Source organism: Schistocerca gregaria, chromosome 3 (assembly GCF_023897955.1).
Source record: "Schistocerca gregaria isolate iqSchGreg1 chromosome 3, iqSchGreg1.2, whole genome shotgun sequence".
Classification (NCBI taxonomy): domain Eukaryota; kingdom Metazoa; phylum Arthropoda; class Insecta; order Orthoptera; family Acrididae; genus Schistocerca; species Schistocerca gregaria.
This window is the reverse complement of record NC_064922.1, coordinates 600,594,069-600,610,432: the sequence shown is the minus strand read 5'-3', so window position 1 is coordinate 600,610,432 and position 16,364 is coordinate 600,594,069. Positions and strand designations below refer to the sequence as shown.

Here is a 16,364-nt window from a genome sequence, read left to right as displayed (position 1 = left end):
TAAGTGCATGTGTATAGGCCTCTGATGGAAACAGGACAACACAAATGTAGTATGGCTCTCTGATCAAGCATTTGGACGTCTCACATAATATTTGTTTGGGTACTAATCAAATAAATGTTATTAAGGCAAGTCGTTAATGGCGTTACTTTGTCTTTAAGGTACGTTCGTGCCATTATCTGGAAGCTTATTTAAACACTGGAGCAACCTCACGTTGTACACTACTACAAACAAACTAGGGGCAAGACAATGCTCAAATCATTTTAGATCAAACAGAAAAATGCAGGCCATTGTAACTGTTAAGTCCTCTTTTAGCATAATACAGAATGTTAAGAGCTGAAAATAAAATCAAGTTTATCAGAACAAAGTTATTTTTCCATTTAGTCCAAAGGGGCTCCTTAAATTCAGTACGATGTTTTTGAAACAGTCCATTGCGCACTCTCACAATCAGCATTGTTTACGTTCAGTAGGAGAGGTGTGCCCGCGTTTCACACAGTCACCTGAATTCCATTTCTCTCGTTGCGCAACACAAGCCCTGTCAATATGATCCATTTCATTCTGCATGCCAAGGTTCTCGTATGTAATTTGTGCTGGAACACACATAATTACGCTTAAATTTTGCGCTACCATTGGTGGTCCTGACTATTCGTTCATGGACATTGTCATTTTTATACATTTTGCACATAGAATATTCACAGTATTGTAGATTTCAATACTTAAAACACAGAGTCTCATTAATTTTTATTCTGCAGTTGAAGTTACGCTTCATCCGGTGTCCGGTGTCCGGTGGTTGGTATACCCAGAATCATTATTTCGCTCGCCAGTCTTTTCCTGCAGCTGATGAAATTCCTTTGCCAGTAACATACAGACTGGCACGATATCGTTGCCCTTCTTTTCCCTTGTATGCTTCTTGATAGTAAAAACTGTAGTTTGGATTTATCTTCAGTGTTCCTTCGTTGCTTGCCGTATCTCTTTTGAGCTAGATAACATTGTCGATTTTTGGATGTATTGTACAGACTGTCGCTGTGTAGAAGAAGTTTTTGTAGTGTGTTCGTTTTCCATGGACTTTTCCCACGTCGTTCCTTCATTGGACATAGATTCATCATTGCCGCGCGGGATTAGCCGAGCAGTCTCAGGCGCTACAGTCATGGACTGTGCGGCTGGTTGCGGTGGAGGTTCGAGTCCTCCCTCGGGCATGGGTATGCGTGTTTGTCCTTAGGATAATTTAGGTTCAGTAGTGTGTAAGCTTAGGGACTGATGACCTTAGCAGTTAAGTCCTATAATATTTCCCATACATTTTTTTTAATATTCATCATTGCATCTGTTATCCATGTAATCACAATACTTAGTTTCAGTGTTTTTAGAGTCACCAACGCCAGGTGGCTTATCCTCATCCCCGTCTACTTCCAGAGGCGCATTTTCGTGTCTCTATCGCAGTAGGTTGGCAGTGACAATGATATCAATTTCGCCTACTTATTTACTTCGGTAGTTTGCTATATCGTTCCCATTGCGTTCCCTTACTTTGCGGCGGTAGTCTGATTAACTCTTTCTGCCATTTGCGCATTCTCTTGCCCTTCCATAGGCGCATTCCGGTGTTCCTCGTGGGTTCAGTTACTTGTCTTACCACATTTACTGATCTCTGTTTGGTTCCCTTGCTGCTCTAAGATGGAGTCTGTAACTTCCTCATTCACAATTATCCCACCGCCAGCACCGGAAGTATGTAAAGATACAGGTGTCATCGCAACACAAAACAATAACTTTATGAACAGCACTGCTAAATTTCAGTCAGGTAAATTCTTCGCCCTTATATATCACACTTTTGAAAAGTAAAAGTTGGCACCACCGAAGTTGTGGCCCGCTAGAAAGAAACAGGGCATGAGACATGCCAAATGTAGACGCTCATGCCATCTAGCTGTTACAATGACGCAATCTGATTGTAAAAATGGTTGGATTACGAATCACAGCAACGTGCTGCCTTCTCGTGGAAGAAATGGCAAACAACCAAAGTTACACTAATACTGTACCATATTAGGAAAAATTAAATATATAGTAGTAGTAGTAGTAGTTTTATTCATCAGTAGATCTCTTTTTACAAGGATATAGGACATGTCAAAGTATTTACAAGCTTAGATCAATTTACAATAAGCTAATTCGTATACACATATATTTACAGACTTCTAGTTAGAGACAATCATTAGATTTTACTCCTGGTATACAATAATTTATTTACAAATAACTCATTAAATAATGTAATGCCACACTATTCACTCATATTTCACTATCAGTCACTGCACACACTATACACACATTGTTTCATAACACTTCACCCACTACATACACTCACACCACACACACACACACACACACACACACACACACACACACACACACACACACACACACACACACAGGTGATCCTTGGGCCATTTTCTGTACTGCAAGTTCCCATTTGCTATCCTGAAAAACTGAGTCAGCATCCCTTCATAATGAGTGAGATGTTGAGCTCAGAAAGAGGAAGAGGTGTTAGTATTGTGCTATGCATAGCTTGAGGGGAGAGTGTCTCTAGAAAGGAAAAAAAGAAGAAAAATAATAAAGTGAAGGTGTTATGTGGAATATTGGATGTTTTATAATCATCATTATTATTATTATTTGTTTGTATAACATTTTTTTTATAAAACCCCTACTCTGCTTTATCTAAGTAATCCTTCAATGTATAAAATGTATTGCATAACAGGTACTTTTTAGCTGCCTTCTTAAATAAGTGTATTTTTGAAATTTCTTTAATCTCTTTTGGTAATTTATTGTACAGTTTTATTCCTTGGTAGAAAATGCTGTTTTGAGTTTTATGTTTATTTTTTCTTGGTAAATATAAGTTGAGTCTATCTCTTGTTGCATGGTCATGGACAGAGCTGTTTGTGCAGTAATTGCCAATGTTACTTTTGATGTGTACAACTGACTGGTAAATGTGTACACATGGAGCAGTTAAAATTCCCAGTGTTTTGAACAGATCTTTACAATGAGCTCGACTACTATTTCTGGTTATTAATCTTATGGCTCTTTTCTGGAGTTTGAAGATTGTGTTCATATTTTGTGGATTTGTTCCCCCAAAAAAGAATGCCATAGCTAAGAATTGAGTGTACATATGAATAATATGTAACTAAAAGACACTGCATGTTACACACAGATGATAGAATTCTAAGGGCATAACATGCTGATGACATTCTGTTTGCAAGTACCTTTGTGTGTTCGCACCACTTCAGCTGAGAGTCAATATTCATTCCTAGAAAATTTGCATTTGTTACACAGTCTATAGAGGTGCCATCTACATTTAATTTAACATTGTCATTTTTCCTCTTCAAACTGAAGTTCATGGCATTAGTTTTCTTTATGTTTAATGTCAATTTGTTGCTTATTGACCAATCGTAAACTTCCTTGAGAGTTTCATTTGCTTTCTCGGTAAGGAGTTCTCTTGTTCTCTCAGTGACTATAATATTGCTGTCATCAGCGAAGAGAATTTTCTCACCATGAGTAACACTACTGGGAAAGTCATTGATGTATATCAGGAATAGTATTGGTCCTAATATGCTACCTTGTGGAACCCCTATATTAATATGTTTTGGTTCTGATAAGTATTTTACTAAATGTTTAGATCTATTTGAAGTATGTGTTATCTCTACTCTTTGTACCCTATCTGTTAGGTATGATCGAAACCAGTCATTAGCTACCCCTCTTATTCCTAATGCTTCTAATTTATTTAATAGAATCTTGTGGTCGACTGTATCAAAAGCCTTAGAAAGATCCAAAAATATGCCTGTGACACACTCATCTTTATCAAGAGCATTAAGTACAACTTTTGTGAATTCTACTATGGCTGACTCCGTATTTTTGCCACTTCGAAAACCAAACTGTGATTTGCTTAAAAGATTGTATTTATTCAGATAATTCATTAATCTGTCTTTCATAATTGCTTCTATTATTTTTGAGAATGCTGACAGCAGGGAAATGGGCCGGTAATTTTCTATGTCTTCTGCATTACCTTTCTTAAGCAAAGGTCCAACTCTTGCCTGTTTTAGCTGCTCTGGAAATGTCCCTGATGTGAAGGATTCATTTATTATATTTGTTAATGGGCCTTGTATAATCCCTATGCATTGTTTCAGTACACACATTGGTACATCATCTAAGCCTTCTGACTTTTTATTTTTTAGCTTTTGAACAGTTTTATTGACTTCATTCTCTGTGGTTGGAAGTAACATCATTGTATCTAGTGCAACAATTTTTGCAGGTGTTATATTTGTTTTGGGGAATTTTTGCTGTAACTTCTCTGCAATTCTTGAAAAATGCTCGTTTACATAGTTTGCTAAGTGTTGTGAATCATTTATTACCTTATCCTCCTCCCTTAGCAGTATGTTATTATGCGTTTGTTTGCCTCTCCCCGTTTCCTTTTTTATAACATCCCAGACTGCTTTGCTTTTATTCTCTGCATTATATATTATTTTGTCATTAAATGACTTTTTGCAGCAATCAGCACCTTCCTATAAATCTTTTTGTATCTATGATAGGAATTTAAGAATTCTGGATCATTGTGAATCTTTTTCATGGAACTGAGGTGTTTAAGTGCTTGGGAGGACTTCTTAATACCTGCTGTTATCCATCTGTTTTTGTGAGATGTTGATACAGTCATGCATACTTTTGGAAATGCTGTTTCAAAGTTCAATTTAAACAATGTGGAGAATTTGGAGAATTTCATATTCACATTGGTTTCCTTATACACTTCATCCCAGCTTTGTTTTTCTAGTTCTTTTGAAAAATCTTTTATTTTGATTTCTGATAGATGTCGTTTATAGGCTTGTAGTTTAGGGAATGATTCAATGCCTGATTTTACTGTTGTTATTTGACAGAGATGGTCTGATAGTCCGAGATCTTTTACAGCTACATCACATTTTTCCCTGTCTATATTTGTGGCCACATGGTCAATTACTGATGCAGTCATTGTAGTAACCCTTGTTGCACTATTGACCAATAGGGACATGCAAAACTTTGAAGGATATTTATGAGGGTGCTGCTGGATTCATTTATGATATTAGTGTTGATGTTTATGTCCCCACACAGAATTATGTTGACCTTTGTACTTGAGACTTTATCTAGAACTTCTGTTAATTTATTGAAAAAAGTGTCCACACTACCACTGGGAGATCTATACACACACAAAATGATTAATTTCTTGGTGATATCGAGCCCTGATAATTCAATAGCTGATATTTCAATGTGTTTGTCTTCACTTACTGTACTGAGGTCATGTCTAGATTTGAACTGTGTTCCTTTTCTGATATAAATGCATGATCCTCCACCCCTTGAAGTAGTTCTGCAGTAAGAGTTTGCCCTTTCATACAATGATAATAGTACATGTTGGATTTCTGTGTCTCTACACCAGTGCTCAGTAATACAAACTACTGTGCAGTTCAAAGATTGGAGCTCAACTTCTAATGCTTTTATTTTTTATTGATTGCATTTTTTGATGGAGGATTGTTAAGTCTGTGAAATGCCCCATGTTACTCTTTCCGATGGTTTGTTTTTCTTTGTGACATCTGGTATGTGTGATTTTTGAAGTGTTATAATCTGTCTTGTGAGTGATTGTTTCAGTATTTTTTGAACTGCTAGAGATACTCTTTAGGCAGGGGAACCTGTTGTCTGGATTTATCCTAAAAAAGACCTACTTTTCCTACCTATGACAACAGGTATTTGACCATGTGTGGCCCGAGATCCACCCCCTATACTTTCATGAATCAGCTGTACCAATCTTCCCTTCCCAGTCCTGTTTAGGTGCAGGCCATGCCTAGTGAAACCCCATCTGTTGATAGTCCCGACGGGCACCAGAGAAACATGAGCAAAGTTGGCCGTCCTCAGAGCCATCCCCAGCCCCACAATGATTAGCCTCACAGTTCCATCAAGGCGTGGCTGATCATGACGCCGGAACAGCTCAACAAAGTGTACATTGGTGCCATGAGTCAGGGAAGCTATCTTGTCCAGATCACCACCTATTTCATATGCCCCATCCCTGTCCAAACTGTTTCCCGCCCCACCCACTATCACTACATGGTCCTCTTTTGTAAAATCCTTACATAAAGACCCTAGGTCCTCTATCACATGACTTAGCCCTGCATTTGGTTTGAAGATACTGGTGGCCTGGTACGCTGCCCCTAAACTTTCCTGTAACTGAGGGCCTACACCTCGCCCATGGCTACTACCTAGCAGCAGCACTTTCTTCTTCCTAACACTTTGTACATTCCTAGGCTTCTTGGCCTCGGTTGAAGTGTGCTGCACATTTCCTGCTCCTCGTTCTACCTGAGGCTCTTCTCCACTTAACTCTGGCAGTGGCAGATACCTGTTTTTGGTGTTGATGATAAAACTATCAGATCACGTTCTCTTTCTTCCTATCCTCCTACCAGCTGCCAGTTCCCAACCACCCTCCTCCCCCCTATTTCCCTTGATCCTTATCAGTTCCTTCCTTGCTTCCTCCAACTGTGCCTGAAAGGCACAGATTTTCCTTTCCTGCTCCCCAATCAAAATGTTCCTACTACATACTCTGCAGTTCCAGGAGAGAGCCTCTTCTGTTCTCCCAACATTCTCCCCACTGCATCCCCCCCAGTGAAAATATTTCCTACAAGATTGGCAACAAATCCCTCTACTCACTACCCTATAACAGCTCCCACATTTCTCACTCATGGTCAGTTTCGAAAGAATAGTTAAGTTTAAAGAATGTTTTAAATTTGTCAAGGTCGCGAGATTGTATGTCTGCAAGCAAAAAAACGACACAAAGATCTTATGTGCGGTGGTTGTTGTTTTTCTACTGATTTAGAGATGCAAAAACAGAAGAATGAATTTGTAATTACTTTGCTTTTAGAGAATTTATGTTATCAGGAGTGTTTGGTCAGGTTTTTAAACGTTTATAACTCGGAAAATTTAGACCTAGATCGCGTCTATCTAACTAGTAAACAATACGAAATGTGTTAGTTAAATACGATTTAGAAATGTTTAATTACACTTTTATTGCGACAATAGACACTGATGAAACTAGTAGCTGTCTTTTTTAAACGATTTTTGCACTATCAAGAAAACTTGAATAGAATTTGTTGTGTTTATGTCACGCAAAATTACGGGTTATGTCGCGATTATCGGGACCTCAGCTAAAGAACAAGTTTTTTCAAGAACAAGCTCTGCTTGGACGCTAATATTCAGTTGTGTGACAAGAACGGACACTACAGCAAGTAATAAAAACAAAGAATATGTAAACTTGGCACTATTTCCGCTTAAATAAGTTATTTTAGCGGACGAAGAAAATACCTGTTATCTCACTCGGCGGCCATCTTGTGCATGCTGCATGTTCCACTTCTCTTGTTAAAAACCTTAATATTTTAAAACGACTGTTAAATTATTTGCATGGCTTTAGAAATAAGTAATAATTGTTCATAGAATTCCCGCATATTAATCTGAGCGGCGGAAACCTGCCGTTTTTGAGAAGAGATAGCTCCTGAACAAAGATTGTATCAGTACTCAGTAGGATTATGAGCAAAGTTCACGTATATGGTGTTTTCTTGGCGAAGATGGGGCACTGGTGAAGTTCGCCTCGGATGACTCGTGAATGATGTAACTATTTTATTAAAAAAAGTTCAAACTGTATCTTACGGAAGAGGAGGTTTGCTGACATTCTGCTGAGTAGAAATCCAGTTTAATCGTGGATCATTTTGCACATAGAATATTCACAGTATTGTAGATTTCAATACTTAAAACACAGAGTCTCATTAATTTTTATTCTGCAGTTGAAGTTACGCTTCATCCGCTGTGTCCGGTGGTTGGTATACCCAGAATCATTATTTTGCTCGCCAGTCTTTTCCTGCAGCTGATGAAATTCCTTTGCCAGTAACATACAGACTGGCACGATATCGTTGCCCTTCTTTTCCCTTGTATGCTTCTTGATAGTAAAAACTGTAGTTTGGATTTATCTTCAGTGTTCCTTCGTTGCTTGCCGTATCTCTTTTGAGCTAGATAACATTGTCGATTTTTGGATGTATTGTACAGACTGTCGCTGTGTAGAAGAAGTTTTTGTAGTGTGTTCGTTTTCCATGGACTTTTCCCACGTCGTTCCTTCATTGGACATAGATTCATCATTGCCGCGCGGGATTAGCCGAGCGGTCTCAGGCGCTACAGTCATGGACTGTGCGGCTGGTTGCGGTGGAGGTTCGAGTCCTCCCTCGGGCATGGGTATGCGTGTTTGTCCTTAGGATAATTTAGGTTCAGTAGTGTGTAAGCTTAGGGACTGATGACCTTAGCAGTTAAGTCCTATAATATTTCCCATACATTTTTTTTTATATTCGTCATTGCATCTGTTATCCATGTAATCACAATACTTAGTTTCAGTGTTTTTAGAGTCACCAACGCCAGGTGGCTTATCCTCATCCCCGTCTACTTCCAGAGGCGCATTTTCGTGTCTCTATCGCAGTAGGTTGGCAGTGACAATGATATCAATTTCGCCTACTTATTTACTTCGGTAGTTTGCTATATCGTTCCCATTGCGTTCCCTTACTTTGCGGCGGTAGTCTGATTAACGCTTTCTGCCATCTGCGCATTCTCTTGCCCTTCCATAGGCGCATTCCGGTGTTCCTCGTGGGTTCAGTTACTTGTCTTACCACATTTACTGATCTCTGTTTGGTTCCCTTGCTGCTCTAAGATGGAGTCTGTAACTTCCTCATTCACAATTATCCCACCGCCAGCACCGGAAGTATGTAAAGGTACAGGTGTCATCGCAACACAAAACAATAACTTTATGAACAGCACTGCTAAATTTCAGTCAGGTAAATTCTTCGCCCTTATATATCACACTTTTGAAAAGTAAAAGTTGGCACCACCGAAGTTGTGGCCCGCTAGAAAGAAACAGGGCATGAGACATGCCAAATGTAGACGCTCATGCCATCTAGCTGTTACAATGACGCAATCTGATTGTAAAAATGGTTGGATTACGAATCACAGCAACGTGCTACCTTCTCGTGGAAGAAATAGCAAACAACCAAAGTTACACTAATACTGTACCATATTAGGAAAAAATTAAATATATAATGTTCCACTTCTTTTGCTAAAAACCTTAATATTTTAAAACGACTGTAAAATTATTTGCTGTGTATTATAAACAGCCATTGCTTTAGAAATAAGTAATAATTGTTCAGAGAATTCCCGCATATTAATCTGAGCGGCGGAAACCTGCCATTTTTGAGAAGAGATAGCTCCTGAACAAAGATTGTATCAGTACTCAGTAGGATTATGAGCAAAGTTCACGTATATGGTGTTTTCTTGGCGAAGATGGGGCACTGGTGAAGTTCGCCTCGGATGACTCGTGAATGATGTAACTATTTTATTAAAAAAAGTTCAAACTGTATCTTACGGAAGAGGAGATTTGCTGACATTCTGCTGAGTAGAAATCCAGTTTAATCGTAGATCATCGGGCTCTGCAAGCAGCTAGAGACATATTGCTGACTACATGTACAAAAGAAAATCCTACAGCATTGAGAGCACGGCCAGTAAGCTGTCTCTTCACATTTCAGTAGCATATGTTAAAGAGACTTGGCTACAGCTCGTCACCACGTCAAATACAGCGCTCTTATTTGGTCTCGGCTACAACATGTAAAAGTCTCATTTTGTCTGTGCGACAACGTAAAGTGGACTTCGCGTAGGGGAGCCATAATAGCAAAACGTGTAAAAGCCATTACATAATTGCAACATCTAGTTGAGTAATAAAATAGTAGTTATTTATAAAGCAAATGCTTATCTCCAGTGTTTATTTGTGTATTCAAAATTAACGTCCCTATAGTTTCACTGTTTTAAACCAATGATTTTTAAAGTGTTAAAAGCCGATATTTATTTGCATACAAAATAGTTCGCTGACTTACACTGAGATTTCAAATAACAGTATAAACTAGCCAAATTTTGTAATGGTTGCTGTGTGTCACTGTTCTGTTGCGAAGTAGTCATCACAAATTAAAATGAAACTTCTACGTCTTTTCTTCAGAAACCTGTGGCATGTACGGAATCTGCGCTTGTGTTAATTAAAATCAGTTACAGACAGCAGTTGAGACTCATTACAAAATTTCTGAATATTCGTATAAGTTACTAAGTAAGTTTCACGTTTTCATATCTTCATTGACATGTTTTCATAATACTGCATTAACGTCAAACATTTTACCATTACAGTAGTTAGGTATCTACATTTTTATGAGGTTACTCATTAAAATTTCTTATGTTAATTTTGATGAAATGTGCCGTGATATTGAAGGTAATTACATTTTTGTGACTATAGGCGCATCAATACTAGGCATCCCTGGAAATTTAAGTGCTCCATGTTGAATTAACAGCCTGTATGAGCGTCACCTCAAGGGCAGTTAATATTAAAATTAGAAGTTTTCCTCTAGGATTATTTGCTGTTAACGTCGGTTTACTGCCATCTTAACTAATTTGTGTGGTAGACTGCAAACTCTCACAAACAAAAGAGAGTGATCAACCATCACCTAACTATCTGCTGCACGTAACTGTCTCCCGTAATTTACGAGTTCGATTGCCACACAGGCTTAATGAAGAAATTATTACATTCTAATTAGGATCAAATAAATTGAACCGGACAGGGACATCGCAAATACTAATAGAGTAGTCTTTCTGCCTTGACAGAACAGTTGCTTATTACATCGCTCCAGATGGACTCCTCTCAATATGCAGTTGTACAGGATCCCTGCAATAGCAATTTCCACTCAGGTTGCAGTGGAATTGCATACGAAGCATGTGCGTGACTTGTTTTCGAACACGACATACACCCAATGATCGCATACAGTAACATAAGAGGGCATGTGCTTCTACCATTAGAGGTCCTGACTATTCGTTCACAAGCGTCGCTATTTACACACTTTTTATAGCGCTGTCATTATGAGTACCTAACACCTGCAATAGCGAGAGTAGTAAGAATCTCGGTATTCCATTCAAAACTAAAATTAATGCTTATGTTCTCGAGGAAGATACGTCACTCTCAGTTCAGTTGAAACTTACCTACGGCACAAAAGACACTGGTGGGAAATGCGTGACTCATGCGTAGACTTCTGGTATCACGTAATTCAGCAAGCCTGACACGGCCTTGTCGAATTCATACCAAAGAGAATCGCTACTGTGCTGCGTTCAATAGGTGGACCAATACGCTGTTAAGTACCTGTAGATGGTTATAATGTTCTGAGTCATCAGTGAATAAAGTAATTGAAATGTACAAGGAACAGTATATCATACTACAGTTCACAGTACAATAAAGAAATGTAGTGATTGTCACGAATGTTAAATTGATTAGATAACGTACAGAACATCTAAATAGGTTGTATGTGAAGAACAGGGCTGCTTCTGAATTATTTCCGAAATAAAGTCACAGTTCAAGACACATACCCTTCTTCGTCATGAACGTCACTTGAATTAATATAGTCGATAATGCTATTAATTATAAGCCATAAATAAAGAAATTAAATGAGATGTCTTACCTTATTTTAGTACTGCCACCTGACAGTCTTAACCAGTGCTATGTTGAGATAATAGAAGCTGAATTTTGCCTCCTTGTCGTCTTGCTCATGGCCTTTATGCCTAACGTCAGTAGAGGAGTATCCGTCGATGTGACGGCTGTTTAGTGTAAACACGTTGACTGTAGTTATCATGGGCTTGTTCTAACCTATATCTTAACTCGTTAATGTCCCTTCGTCGAAGGCCGAAAGCATTCAGCGTCAGCGTTTTGCGTCAATGTTATCAGCAACAGCTTTTGCGAGGTTCCGAAACGCAAGAAAATATGAAGAAAACCTACTTTGAGGTTACTGTACGATGAGGCCATCATTATTCGGGAAAATTTTATAATTTTTTAACACAGCTACTGACTGTGTTCAAAACTGAACATGTGTAAAACAGTGAGGGCGATAAATCTTCGGGAAATTGATATCTTGACGAGTGTGTAACTCGTAAAGTTGATTTAGCGAAAAGATGGGAATATTACCGATCCCATCCATAATGTGAGTCTCTCCCATTGTGCTTAGGGTTCACAGGAGTGGCTGTCTTATCATATACTGATTTGTGTTATGTATTTTATACTTCATGTGCTCACGGTGTTCTACTTTGTCAACAATGTGCAGGTGTATAATAATTAAGCCACGCCGACCACAACAGTATAAGATTACAAGCCAATATCTCCGCAGATGTTGAAGAGGCTGAAGAAATGTATGATGAGATAAAAGAAATTATTCAGATAGTTAAAGGAGACGAAAATTGGTTAGTGATGAGGGGCTGCATTTCGAAAGTAAGAAGAGTAGGAAAGTAATTAGGTGAATATGGGCTGAGGAAAAGCAATGAAAGAGGAAGGGGTCTGGTAGAATTTAATTATCCTTAACTCTTGGCTTAAGAACTATAAAAGGAGGTTGTATAAGTGGAAGAGATCTGAAGAAATTTGCTGTCAATTTTGTCACTAAATTCATTTCTTCTACTAAGTATTACTTTCTTGTTGCTTCGGGTTACTCTCAGTCCATAGCGCGTGTAATTAGATTGTTCATTTCATTCAACAGGTCCAGCAATTAGTCCTCACTCCTCTCGTCTTTATAGCACATATCTCGAAATGCATATATTCGGCAAACTAACTTGAATGTCGTTTGGTAACCATTTCGCCCAATGATTTGATGAATTCATAAGGGATGTTTGCTATGTTTTCTGCCTTTTTCTGTGGCAAATCATCTAAATCTCTATTAAATTGTGAACAGTATTGAAACCCCAGTACCTTCCATATCAGCTCCCATTTCTTCTGCCTCCCAATCGAAGGGGACTTCAGCCCACTCTCTCCTTCTATCCGCTCTCTCTTTTAGCATTGACACCATTTCTGTTAAGTTCACGAGATGTTGTTTTATCTTTTCTATATGCTGCATCAGTCCTTCCGACAACCATTTCATTTTCAAGACCTTCCCAATTTTCTTGCTGCCATTTTGTCTTGGATTCCCTGGGCTTTCTATTTATTGCATACCTAAACAAATTCCTCGATTCCTGTCTTTTCCTAGGTATTTGTTTACTTCCCTCTTTCGCCGGTCATTTGAAGTTTTCTATTTGTGACTAGACAATTTAGAGAAGTCCTTTGCTCTTCAGCTGAACTGCCTATTGTGGTATTCGTTATCAAAGTATCAATATCCTCATAGAACTCCAAACTCACTTCATATCTTAACATTTCAGTATCCCACTCCTTCTGCATTGATCATTCTGAACGATTCTCTAAACTGCAGTTTACTCATCAGAGCTAAATTGTGATCTGCTTATATGTCTGCTTCTGAGTACGCCTTACAATTAAATATCTGATTTGAGAATCTCTGCCTGACCATGACCATCTCACTTTAATTATTGACTTACACGTTCAGCATCGTCATCTTCTGCCTATTACGCCGCTTGTTTAACTAAACGATTGTTGTTGTTGTTGTTGCTGCTGGTCTGCTGTCGATCCAGGTGGCGATAATCCTGTCACTGAACTGTACACATTAATGAACGCCCTGCCCTCCGTTATACTCGTGACGAATTCTGCTCCCGTTACATTATTTTCTGCAGCTTTTGATGTTATCTTTAATTCATTTAACTACAGATCTTTAACTGTTTTCTTCTCACTTCACTTATCTACACTCCTGGAAATGGAAAAAAGAACACATTGACACCGGTGTGTCAGACCCATCATACTTGCTCCGGACACTGCGAGATGGCTGTACAAGCAATGATCACACGCACGGCACAGCGGACACACCAGGAACCGCGGTGTTGGCCGTCGAATGGCGCTAGCTGCGCAGCATTTGTGCACCGCCGCCGTCAGTGTCAGCCAGTTTGCCGTGGCATACGGAGCTCCATCGCAGTCTTTAACACTGGTAGCATGCCGCGACAGCGTGGACGTGAACCGTATGTGCAGTTGGCGGACTTTGAGCGAGGGCGTATAGTGGGCATGCGGGAGGCCGGGTGGACGTACCGCCGAATTCCTCAACACGTGGGGCGTGAGGTCTCCACAGTACATCGATGTTGTCGCCAGTGGTCGGCGGAAGGTGCACGTGCCCGTCGACCTGGGACCGGACCGCAGCGACGCACGGATGCACGCCAAGACCGTAGGATCCTACGCAGTGCCGTAGGGGACAGCACCGCCACTTCCCAGCAAATTAGGGACACTGTTGCTCCTGGGGTATCGGCGAGGACCATTCGCAACCGTCTCCATGAAGCTGGGCTACGGTCCCGCACACCGTTAGGCCGTCTTCCGCTCACGCCCCAACATCGTGCAGCCCGCCTCCAGTGGTGTCGCGACAGGCGTGAATGGAGGGACGAATGGAGACGTGTCGTCTTCAGCGATGAGAGTCGCTTCTGCCTTGGTGCCAATGATGGTCGTATGCGTGTTTGGCGCCGTGCAGGGTAGCGCCACAATCAGGACTGCATACGACCGAGGCACACAGGGCCAACACCCGGCATCATGGTGTGGGGAGCGATCTCCTACACTGGCCGTACACCTCTGGTGATCGTCGAGGGGACACTGAATAGTGCACGGTACATCCAAATCGTCATCGAACCCATCGTTCTACCATTCCTAGACCGGCAAGGGAACTTGCTGTTCCAACAGGACAATGCACGTCTGCATGTATCCCGTGCCACCCAACGTGCTCTAGAAGGTGTAAGTCAACTACCCTGGCCAGCAAGATCTCCGGATCTGTCCCCCATTGATCATGTTTGGGACTGGATGAAACGTCGTCTCACGCGGTCTGCACGTCCAGCACGAACGCTGGTCCAACTGAGGCGCCAGGTGGAAATGGCATGGCAAGCCGTTCCACAGGACTACATCCAGCATCTCTACGATCGTCTCCATGGGAGAATGGCAGCCTGCATTGCTGCGAAAGGTGGATATACACTGTACTAGTGCCGACATTGTGCATGTTCTGTTGCCTGTGTCTATGTGCCTGTGGTTCTGTCAGTGTGATCATGTGATGTATCTGACCCCAGGAATGTGTCAATAAAGTTTCCCCTTCCTGGGACAATGAATTCACGTTGTTCTTATTTCAATTTCCGGGAGTGTATGTTGTATGTAGCATGAGTAGTTCTCTTTCTAGATTTTCAAGCTTTCGTACCACATTAAGACTTCTGACATGCCAATCTCCAACTCGCAGAACGTTACCTTTTCTTTGGTCCATAAGATGTGTTGTTGTATTGACAACGATATGTGCTTGTGCTCCACCATACATGTATCACATTCCCCCTTCATTTGTCATTAGTGCAATATGAGCCCAGTCGTAATAGCGATTTAGCCAAAGAGCTTACATTTCACATTAATTTGTAATTAATTAGACAGTTATAAATGCCAACCTGTAACAACATATTCGAAGTTATCTCGGTAACTGCACGGGTGCGGCGATTTGTTTACTGGAAATTTTGGCTAATGTTATGGAATACATCTGACCATGTTAGTTTTCCCTATTTATTTTATCGCGTGACGGCTACGACCGCAGGTTCGAACCCTGCCTCAGGCATGGATGTGTGTGACGTCCGTAGGTTAGTTAGGTTTAAGTAGTTCTCAGTACTAGGGGACTGATGACCTCAGATGTTAGGTCCCATAGTACTCAGAGCCATTTGAACTATTTTTTGAGTCTATTTATTTTGATACATTCTGCACATAACAATGTCTCTAAAATTGCAGTTCAGAAAACATCAGGCTGCAGTAAATTTTAAACTTAGCGAAGTCGGTCTTAATCACAGAGATCAATTACAAGAAATAGGACATAAGGTACCTGAAATATGATTATGATGAAGAGCCCCACGTCCCATGAAATTTGAGATGAGGGCAGAAGTATGTTATGTCTTTCTGTTGGGACATAGAATTTGAAAGAAAAACCCGTAAAGATGGCAGCAAGGAAAATCTTCTGAAAGGTAAAGGTTTTCAGTAATGAGGTGTAGTATGAAGTAATACAAGAAATAATGAAGAAGAAAACGTACTTAGGAAAATTCATGAAACATGGGTATTATTTTCTCGGTAGAGAGTCGCTAAACAGTCTGATATAGTCCGTAATTCATGACCGACACTTTCGTATAATGTGAACAAGGTTGAATAGATTACGGATCTTCCCTGACACAAATATTTATAAGTGTTGAAAATAACTCAGTGGTATGTATATGAACGCCTTGACCTATTTGTCACCAGATCTCAAATTACCTTCACAGACATGTATCCGTATGCAGACAATACTGTTTCATTTGAGATTACTGACGTTATTGACATACACGACAGTGTCTCCATTCCCTACAGGTCTCCACCAGCAGAG

At 40.1% G+C, this 16,364-nt stretch overlaps 2 protein-coding genes across 3 annotated transcripts in view; one reads left to right on the top strand and one right to left on the bottom strand.

Annotated features, from left to right (window-relative positions):
- LOC126353965 (protein yellow-like) overlaps window positions 1-11,714 on the bottom strand; it is a 158,889-nt gene extending 147,175 nt beyond the window's left edge. Inside the window, exons 1-2 of one of the 2 annotated variants that reach the window (XM_050003272.1) lie at window positions 11,553-11,714; window positions 11,080-11,225 (exon numbers count right to left, since the gene is read on the bottom strand). The gene's annotated coding sequence lies outside the window, so the exon portion shown is untranslated. The remainder of the gene's footprint in view (window positions 1-11,079; window positions 11,226-11,552) is intronic. The other variant, XM_050003271.1, reaches the window with a different exon arrangement.
- Window positions 1-16,364, top strand: part of LOC126355491 (octopamine receptor Oamb-like) — an 879,391-nt gene that overhangs the window by 512,386 nt on the left and 350,641 nt on the right. The window lies entirely within an intron of this gene.